Below are 11,372 nucleotides of genomic sequence, written 5' to 3' on the forward strand. Positions count from 1 at the left end.
GGATATAAAATTGAACATTATTTCAATACATGATCACAGTGGTGAAACTTTTATATGTACGAAAATGGAAATTACCTACGATGAAGGAACAGTTATTGAAATCATAGGACTTAGCTGAGATTATGTGCTTTATCACAGAAAAATAATTGTCAATATTTACTAAAGATTGGAAACGCGTGCAAAATTTTTGCATGAAAAAGAAAACAAGCTTAAATCTGCGTTTGAGGATCAAAATATTGTCTTATAAATAGAGGAATTGTTGGGTGTTATCTTGGAGTGGATGTTCTGAATAATTTTTTTGTATATAGATGACAGATGAAGAAACGTAAGGTCTCCTCCTCTTCCCTTCCCCCTTTTCATTTTCGTTTTTCTCTTTCTTCCTTCTTCTTTTTTCCCTTTTCCTTCTTTTGGTTTGCGTTTTTATTTAGATTAGTTAATCTTTGGTGAAAAGCTATTGAATATTCGCTTAGAACCGTTGTAGATCTTCTATTTGATTTTTAATAATAATAATAAAAATTTTGGAAAATAAGGAAAGTATTGTCTACAATCATTGGCAGCAATCGCTGTCTGGGGTTTCAGGCAGGATTTCCTCCCAGCGCCTACTTGCTGACACTGGGGATTGAACCTGGGACCTTCTCCTTGTAAGACAGATGCTGTAATGCTGAGCTACTGCCTTTCCCCACAAGGACTGACAGAACCACACAGAGTCCTTTTCCTCCAGGGCACAGTGGTGTTGAGCTTCCATGGACACCCTATGTGGCAACTTCACACCTAAAGGTAGGCTGGTCCCTGTTGCAGCATCAGGGAGAGCAGCACAGCGTGGCTGCAGAAAGTGACCCACTTTCCAAACCAGCTGGATGCTGATGGGGCAATCCAACAGCAGTCAAGATCACCATGGCAACAGCCTTTAATTGCTTCCCAATGCAGATTTTTTGGGATCATTGGTAAAGAGGTGTGGGGATTTTATATATTTATTTATCCAGATAAATATCCGTGTGTTGCTTCTCGGGTTGTGGGGGGGGGGGATATCAAAGTGGATCAGTGAAACGCGCACACATAGCCTCACCACAGCACAAACTACTTGGTGTGTGGGTGTGGGTGCAGAGAGTGAGGAAGGAAGGAGAAAGCTGCAGACTCTGGTCCCAAAGCACCCACACCGTGCCTCTATCTGACAGATGTGGAACTGTTTTTCCAGACAGTCCACCTAGCTCAGTGTTGAACCTGCAGACTAGCAGCAGACCCCAAGGGTTTCAAGACCCAGGGGGGTCTCTCCCAGGACTACCTGGAGAGATACTAATAATAATTTATTATTTGTATCCCGCCCATCTGGCTGGGTTTCCCAAGCCACTCTGGGTGGCTTCCAACAAAGATTAAAAATATATCAAAATGTCACACATTAAAAACTTCCCTGAACAGGGCTGCCTTCAGATGTCTTCTAAATGTCAGGAAGTCGTTTATCTCTTTGACATCTGATGGGAGGGTGTTCCTCAGGGCGGGTGCCACTACCGAGAAGGCCCTCTGCCTGGTTCCCTGTAGCTTTGCTTCTCGCAGTGAGGGAACCGCCAGAAGGCCCTTGGCACTGGACCTCAGCGTCTGGGCAGAACAATGGGGGTGGAGACGCTCCTTCGGGTATACTAGGCCGAGGCCATTTAGGGGACTGAACCCAGGACCTTCTGCATGCCAAACAGGTGGAAATAGGGAACTTACTCCCATAGGAGGAAATGATGGTTGCCAATGGCTAAGTTGTTCTTAAAAGAGGATTAGACAAATTCATGGAGGCTGATAAGGCTATCAGTGACTACTAGCAACAATGACTTGGCTCTGCTTCCACAGTCAGAGACAACAATGCTTCTGAATATTGTTCTATGCCACCCACAGTTGCCAAGTGGTGCAAGATCCCAGGGGCATGGGTTTCCCAGGTCTGGGGTTTCTTTGGATATGAGACTCCTGGGAATTGTGGCTTGTTAAGAGAGCTGGATCACCTGCCAACCTAGCAGTTCGAAAGCACCCCCGGGTGCAAGTAGATAAATAGGGACCGCTTACTGGCGGGAAGGTAAACGGCGTTTCCATGTGCTGCGCTGGGCTCGCCAGATGCAGCTTTGTCACGCTGGCCACGTGACCCGGAAGTGTCTCCGGACAGCGCTGGCCCCCGGCTTCTTAAGTGAGATGGGCACACAACCCTAGAGTCTGTCAAGACTGGCCCGTATGGGCAGGGGTACCTTTACCTTTTTAGGAGAGCTGGATATTTTAGGGGTAAATGACAGCTCTCAGGATTCTTTGGGAGGAGCCATGTGCTTGACGTATGTACAGTGCATACGCAGCCCAAGTGTATCAAATATCTGTCACAATTTTAATATGCCCACAAAAGTAAAGCTGTGATTTACTGGGGGCGCATGCCAGATAAAGGGCTTGTCTGGGCAAAGGAAAAGCTAGGTCAACAGTGCACAGAGTGAAGCAGAATGAGACTTCCCCACCCCCCTTGTAATGTGCTCCATTCCCTTGCCCCCTCCCCCTCCCCTTTGCTCCCTGGATGATAGATGCTACCCGGTGTTTGTATGAGCACCATAGAAACTGGATGGGTATGGTTTAATTACTAAATCCCCCAGGTGCATTCTTGGGAAGATAAATGGATGCAATATTTTTTATATATAAAAAATCCTATTGCAGCTCTCCCTGTATCTATATTTAGAAACCATTGCTCCCCCATTTATCCACATATGGCACACAGTCAGTAGTAGCACAGTTCAGAGAAGGTGAGCCAAGAGATGGCCCAGGACTGCAGGTGCTTTTCTTCCCCAAAGCTTTTCTTTGCTGTGAACACACACAAAATGAAAACATAAAATGCCATTGTTAGCAAAGTCATTTAAAACAGCACAAAGAGAAAAGTCCTGGCCTCACTTTACTGAACAAACAAGAACAGCCTATAATTATTATATTTATTTGTATCCCACCTTTTTTCTCAGCCAGGACTCACAGATAAAATACAAAAAACTAAAAACATATCTATAAGACCATCATTAAAAGTTAATTAAACAAAATTAAAACAACATAAAAACAAATCTATTAAAATACAGATAAAAAACAGCACAGCACTGTTGAAAGCCCTTTTCTTAAAATGTAGCCAGTTCACAATGGCCTACCAGAGTAAAACAGTCTTCACTTGACAGCAGGAGAATCAGGAGTGAGCCAGTCTAACTTCTCCAGTCTAGCTTCTCCTGGGCCTGAGCTGTATGGGGCTTTATAGGTCATAACCAGAAATTTGAATTGTGCCCATAAACAGACAGGTACCCAGTGGATTAAGAGTCTCATGCTCTACTTACTGAGTTTACAAATGTGAAGCAGGTACCGTGTGGCACCTGGAACAGTGCCAGTTTTGCCAGCTGAAGTGGTATAGTGGGCGCAGGTAGGATGAGGCGATCTTACAGGTCAACTGGTCCCAATTTGTTAAGGGCTTTATATACTCATGGGAACACCTTGAATTTGGCCCAGTAGCAGATCAGAAACCTGTGGAGGTCTCTGAGCAGGTTTTATATGCTAACAAGGCCTCACTCCTATCAGCAACCATGCTGTAGCATTCCACACCAACTGTGGCTTCTGGATCAAGCGCAAGGGAAGACCCACATGAAGCGCATTAAAGTAATCCATGATTAAAATCAGTTTGCAACAAATTACAGCCACAGGAACAGATCTTTGTTTTGGTCTACATGGTTTTGTTTTGTTTTGTTTTTTTGCTTTGAAAATGCAAATGGTGAAGTCTGCCTTTCTATGCAAATTTCTCTCCATCTCCTACTTGATATGCATTTATTAGTTTCCTAAGTGTTGCAAAGCAGGTGAGGCGACTTTGCACTGAGATGGAGCGACCTGTAGACTTGCCAGTAGGCTTACAATTGAAAATTCCTTTAATCGGACATTTTGGCCAGAAACACACACACACGTGCCTTGATTAGGGTGGGATTACTCCTTTGCAGCATGGATTAAAGTTCAAAATCCAGGAACGCCTCTGATGTTTGGAAGCCACAGCAGGAAAAGCTGGCCCATTCAGAGACTCCCCTGATGGAGCCCAAACACTGGGGATTACAAATCATTTCTGAAGGATAAAGCACTGGGTAAGGGGTTCAGAAGTAAGGCTGTAGATCAGCGGTAGAGCATCCGCTTTGCATGAAGAAAGTCCCACGTACAATTCCCAGCAACATCTCCAGGTAGGGCTGTGTAATATTCCCTGCCTGAAATCCTAGAGGGCTGTTGCCAATCAGTGTGCAAAACGCAACAGAGGTATGGCTCAATATAAAGCATCTGGACTAGATGGGCCACTGGCCTGGTCCAGCAGGTCTCTCCTTATGGAGGTCTATCAAGAGCATAATAACACAAGAGCTTCCTGGATCAGACAAATGTCCCATCTAGTCCAGCATCCTGTTTTCACAATAGCTCGCCAGGTGCCCATTATGGGAAACCAGCAAACAGCTCTCACCCCTCTTGCAGTTTCCACCAACTGGTATTCACAAGCATTCCTGCCTCTGACCATGGAGGTAGAGCACAGCCACCAAGGCCTGCAGCCATCGATAGCCTTCTCAATCAATTTGTCTAATCCTCTTTTTAAAGGCATATGGTTTAATTATGCACTGTGGTAGCAGAATCTCCATGCCCAGTCTACCTTGCAATGCCAAATAATGGTGAAGGACAATTGGAGAATACTTTTGCACACAGGTCCTGCTTTGGGGCTTTGCATTGAGGCATCTGGTTGCAACAGTAAGGACAGGTTGCTGCACTAGATAGGCCCCCTTTGGCCTAAACCAACAGGCTCTTCTCATGTTCTTATGAGTGAATCTTTTGGTCCACCTAGGTAGGTATTGTCTACACCGAGTAGCAGCTGCTCTCCAGGGTTTTCAGACACTAAGCGTTTTCCAGTCATATCTGGAGGTGTCTGCTTGCAGTCCAATGTAGCTATCATCTTGCTCCAAAAGACTCCTAGAGTAACTGCTGCATCATTTTAGCTCTCGCCTCTTCCTTACCCTGTTGAGTGAAAAGAGAAGAGGCAGGTTAGCAAGTAAGGATGCTTCATCTCTCTGCTCCTTTTCCTCTGAAAAGTGACTCTTCCGACTTGCTCTATTGTATTTGCTTTCACATCTTAAGCCCTAGAAATAAGCAGCTCAGAGGTTTCCCTTGCATTCCTCAGCATGGGGGGAAGGGATCTGTTTTGGCAGATCTTCCCAGTATAAAAATACAGGGTTGGGAGCATTGAGGACTAGGCACCATCTGCTCTGCAACAGAGGCACCCAACTGATTAACAGGTGCAAACACTACATTATACTTCATTGGGTCCCTATTAGCTCTCTATTGGATTTTCCAACGTATCCAATTAATGGGGTGCAAATCAGCACCCTAATAGTCCTAGTAGTCCTCAGTGGACACCCATTAGCTCTCGGTTTGATTTCCCGAGTTGGCAAACAAGGCACATTTGACACAAGCAGACAGTGCTGGATCTGTCAGATCATTGACCTTTGCATCTGAAGCAGGTCACTCCGATAATGAACTTGCCCTAAGCTCCTGCAGCTCATATTCTCCAAGTGCCCAACTCCACAGATTTATGCCCACCCATCAGTGTTATTGCTTAATTGGAAAATAGATTAATTGTCTCTTTCAATGCAGCTTAATTGGATTTGCATTCACACCCTCAGGTCTTTCCCCCATGCAGAGTTCCCTTTCCTATGCATAGAGGCGGAGGAGATAATGGGGCCATCAATCTGGAGAGGAAGATGGGCTGGAGGGGTCTGTGTGTATGCGTGTGTGTGTGTGTGTGTGTGCATATATATATATATATATATATATATATATATATATATATATGCAGGTTTTGGTGTCCTCGGGTATCTTCCCGTGTAAAAGTTGGGGTGTCTAGGCGACGTTTCGACGAGGTCTCACTCGTCATCTTCAGGCTGGTGCTTTCGGCTTCTTGTTACTGGAACAGAGCAGGATCTCAGTGTTTGAGTTCCTATAAATACTGTAGAGGAGGTATGGTGTATAGCCTCCAGTGTTCTGGGCAGAGAGGAAGTTCCCAAGCTAGTGTGCCTTTTCTTCTTTTGTTCCTTAATTGCTTGAGGGATATCTTGAGTGATTTCTTGAGTGATATCCTGAGTACCACTTAGGTGGGTCATTAGGTGTGGATTAGTTGCTAACTAATCCACACCTAATGACCCACCTAAGTGGTACTCAGGATATCACTCAAGAAATCACTCAAGATATCCCTCAAGCAATTAAGGAACAAAAGAAGAAAAGGCACACTAGCCTGGGAACTTCCTCTCTGCCCAGAACACTGGAGGCTATACACCATACCTCCTCTACAGTATTTATAGGAACTCAAACACTGAGATCCTGCTCTGTTCCAGTAACAAGAAGCCGAAAGCACCAGCCTGAAGATGACGAGTGAGACCTCGTCGAAACGTCGCCTAGACACCCCAACTTTTACACGGGAAGATACCCGAGGACACCAAAACCTGCATTCCTGTACCCGTGAAAATCTACGAAAGCAAATATATATATATATATATATATATATATATATATATCCCTTCAATATCATATTGATAATCAAGGACAAGATCAAACCCAGGTGTTAAATTAACTGCATCTCTGAGAAGAATAGTCCCTGAATGAATCTGAAGCAAAACCCCATGCATATTCCAAACATGACTACGGTATTGTTCCATCTGTTAGGAGATGAAGTGGATTTGCCACAGGGCATCAAGAGGAAGAAAGTTGAACGGAAACCCCGGTGATATTGAATGGGATCCTGGAATTGTGGCTTGAAGCTGCTGCAGAGACTATTTTGGAACTGAGGTGGGCTCACAATCCAAGGGAAGGCAAAAGCTCTACATGGGAACCTCAAGAATCCCTGGTAGATAGCAATCCAAATGGTCTTATTAATAATAATAATAATAATAATAATAATAATAATAATAATAATAATAATAATAATTCTAGGAGTCCATTCCACTGTGGAATGGCTCTTACCTAGGGTTACCAGACGTCCCTGTTTCCTGGGGACAGTCCCCGGATTTGCGAATAAGTCCCTGGGCAAATTCCATCCCAGGAATGTCCCCGAATTTCATCTAATGTCCCCGGGAAATGCAGCAGCGGCAGTCTCAGCAGCCTGGAGCAGTTGGCTCTGGCTGGCTCCAGGAGCTGCTCGGAAGTCACCATATGATGGTGGTGCAGGGGTTCAAAGATGCATCTTCCGGGCTGCCTCCACCTTCCCTGACCCCAGCAACTAAGCTGGGAAGGGAGGCTTCATGCTGCCTATAGGAGCAGCCTCCCAACTCCTACTTGCGTGCAGGCAGGAGGGGGCAGTTAGGCAACGGAAAGCCTCCTTTCCCAGCTGAGTAGGAATGAGATTGGGGCTACTCCGATGGGAAGGGAGGCATTGCACTGCCTGAGCCTCGCCGCCGCTGCTCTCGGCCCTCCTTCTCCGCCTTCCATGCCTGACCCACCGCACACCGCTTCCCCACCACCACCACTGAAGAACCAACAACTCAGGGGCTGCCCAGGCTCATGGAGAAAGGTGATAGAAGCCTCAGAGGAAGGGGAAACATGGTGGTTGAGGTCAAGGCAGCGGCCACCCCTCTGCCACTGCCATCGCTGCAGCATCAATGTCCCGAACATGGTATGTATGTATGTATGTATGTATGTATTTAAAGTGTCCCCGGATTCATTGGGGGGGAAAATCTGGTAACCTTACTCTTACCACCAGAAAGTTATTCCTAAGGTTGGGCAGGATCTCCTGCTTTTGTCATTTGAAATGATTGTTTTGTGTCATTCCCTCTGGAGCAGCAGAAACAAGCCTGCTGCATCTTCCATGTGGGAGCACTTCAGATATTCAAAGATGGCTATCATGTCACCTCTCAGAAGTGAAGAACAGGAGAGAGATGGTTAACCACAGGAGACTCTTTCCAATTTCAACAACCTTATCAGTGACAACTTCATTTTTTTCCCTAAAAAAAAAAAAAAAAAAAAAGACAAAAACTCCAACCCATCTGTGAAAGGTGAGTCATCAGAGTGTCGGTGATGTTTTGAAAGGAAGAGCTAAATTTGGCCCGGGAACTCACGGGCTTCAACACGGATTTCTTTCTTAATTAGGACTAGGTGAAATCTAAGCCTCAATTAGAGGTGGAAATAACACCAACCAAGGCCCTGAAAACTTTAAACAGGTCTTCCGTCATTCCCCACCTGCCTTTTATACTGATTAGTCAATGGCTGATCTAATTAAATGTCAACAAATCTGCATATTACTAAGACCTCCTGATAGGGGGTCATTTTCTTGCACAGCAATGCAGAGGCTCATTTACAGCATAATACTGCTCAAATTCTCTGCTAAATGAGAAAACATATTTTTCCTGTTTTCTTCCTTGTTGTTCTTTCGGACAGTCAGGCACTAAAATCAAAACAGGCCCAGTGGACCACTCACTGGATGGAAGCATACAAAGTAGTCAGAGGTGAGATGGAAGTGTATAAAACCAGGGGTCAGCAAGGTTTATCTTGCCTGGGCTGGATCAGTCCCACTGAGATCCCTCTGTGGGCCGGATTGTGCACAGATGCGATTTTCAGCGCCATGGAAGTAAGTCCCCGCGCCATGCTGCGCATGAGCAGGCAGCTCAGTTCGGGGGCAGCTCGTGGGCAGGGCCAAGTGACCTCCACGGGCCGCTTCCAGACCATGGGCCTTAGGTTGCTGGCCCCTGGTATAAAACTATTGGTGAGATTCCTGCATTGCAGGGGGTTTGACAAATGACACTTCCAACTCTTTAATTTCATGATTATGGAGAAAGTGGACAGAGAGAAGTTTCTCTCCATGTCTCTGTGGGAAATAATATTGCAGCCAAAATTAATTTTTAGGTTTTGCTAGATAAGCAAAGGGTTAAGACACATGGAGTTCCCGCGCAACTCCTCCATGCAGCTGAAGAGAAAGTATGCTTGTTCTGACCTCTCACCGACTGTTTTTTTTTTTATCTCAAGCTTGTGTTTTTTAACATAAGATTCTCCCTATCTTGTTTTCACTGCTGCTTTTTGCTGGAATCAAGTCTGAAAATTTCTGTAAGTAAACAACTTTTTTTCCCTTACATTACATACTTCTGTGCAATTCTTTTGTTTAGAGCAATAAAAAGGGGGTGATCCAGTCTCCTAAAGGGCCATTAAAATTATCAATAAGGTTAAGCAACTTTGTCCCAGAGATTTCTACATTTTAAGCTGCAAAGGGACTGCAATTTTAAACTCTGCTAACTGAATGTTAAACTCACATGTGAGTAAGGGAAATAATAAATATGATCTATGTAGCCAGAATTGTCTACACTGATGACCAAGAATATCAGGCAGTGGTACTTTCCCAGCCCCACCTAGAGTTGATGGGTATTGAACCTGAGACCTTCTGCATGCAAAGCAGGTGCTCCACCTCTGAGCCACAGCATGTCCCCAGAACAGATGGTTTCATCTGTATTAGGTGGTTCATATTCCTTAAATCTGCATTCAGTCTTGATATAGTTCTAATTCACCACCCAACCATGTCTGAAAACTACCTCGTTACCTTTTTAAACAAAATTAAATTAAAACAAAAAAAATTCCTTCCAGTAGCACCTTAAAGACCAACTAAGTTAGTTCTTGGTATGAGCTTTCGTGTGCATGCACACTTCTTCAGATACACAGTGTGCATGCACACGAAAGCTCATACCAAGAACTAACTTAGTTGGTCTTTAAGGTGCTACTGGAAGGAATTTTTTTTGTTTTGACTATGGCAGACCAACACGGCTACCCATCTGTAACTAAAATTAAATTAAGTTAAACTTTTCTCATCAGCAGTTGCAGACACTACTGGGGAAATACCTGCTCTAGCTAGCTTTTTATATCTAACCCATTAAAAAGACATATGTGTAACACATTTAGTCCACTCACATTGGCCAACCAGGTGCACATTTTGGTCAGGACTTAAGTGTAACTGCAAATTTCCTCACCTGCAATTTTCAGCAGCTGTTTTACATCTGAAAATAGAGGGGAGAGTGTAAGAGTCCTGCTGAATCGGGCCAATGTCCTGTCTAGACTAAAATCCTGTTCTGCTTACTCACAGTAGTGGCCATATGCCCATTTTGGGAAATCCGTAAGCAGCATCCAAACACATGAACTTCTCCCTCCTGCGGTTTCCTGCATTATTGTCTCCGACACTGGAAAGAGAATGGCTAGTACCGCAGAATCCAAACACCTTGTGGATGTGGCTAAACCAACTGCATGGTGCTCCTGACCCAGTTACATGCTACTGGAACAGGAAAGTTCTTTTTTGCTGTTTGAAAGGGAAGGCAAGTGGATAGCTGCACAACCTGCCATGAGTCGCCCCCACGCGCCCTACACACACACATAATTAAGTAAAACTTTCAAATGGTTATATGTACTATGAGCGTCTGGAGAATGAGAGCGTGTGGAGAGTGGGGGCACTAGCTTCAAAATCCTTTACCCTCTCTCGAAAAAAGTAGGGGAGAGCTAAACTACCAAGCTAATTGTTCATGTTTAAAAGGAAGATTTACAGCTGTAGCGACAGCTCAGTTTCTACATTCAATTATTTTAAATTATGCCCACAATTATGTTGCATTAATTTGCGCTGCATATGGTGGGTTGCGTTGGTTTGGGGAATTGATGCAATTTTGAGGCTAAATTGATGTTGCTGCTCCTTGATAGGATAGAGATTGATCGCTTAGAAATTTGGATCATGAAAATCATAATTAATTGGAGCAATATGGCAGTGCCATCTCTCCTGCAAGTCAATTGTCTCCACCCATTTGGAGATGACTTGTCTTGCACTAAGGTCACAGTGACACCCTGCTTCTAAGATTATACATTATTGATGCATTGTGTCACAGGAGCCTTCCAGTCAGTAATCACACAGTTCAAATATGGAGTTAACTCTTTATTAGCAAAAACACAATCTTCACAGATGTGGCTGAGTGTCAGGCAGCCTAATGAGCAATTGTGCAGCTCATTCCCAGTGGTCTTCCTCCCTAAAGATCAGTTGCCAAGACTGAAGTCCTCACCTACTGATCAGGGCTTTTTACAAGCAATTGGAGACTACGCCTCCATACAACCAACATCTCCTCTGCCCTTTTCATGCCTCTTCTCGGTGTCAGCTGTCACAAAATTATGTAATTTGCCTAATTAATTATGTTATTTATCCCCATTCATTTATATGCTATGAAAGCACAATGCAGATGAGGGGACAATGTAATCATTTATGTATTCTTTTGTGGACTTAAAGCAACAACAGTGATTTGTGCTAATGTCATGGAATGAATAAACACCAGCAATTTCTGCTGCCATTTCATCAGAATTCTTTAACAGCCCTATTT

This window comes from Podarcis muralis, chromosome Z (genome assembly GCF_964188315.1).
Source record: "Podarcis muralis chromosome Z, rPodMur119.hap1.1, whole genome shotgun sequence".
In the NCBI taxonomy this organism is placed as follows: Eukaryota; Metazoa; Chordata; class Lepidosauria; order Squamata; family Lacertidae; genus Podarcis; species Podarcis muralis.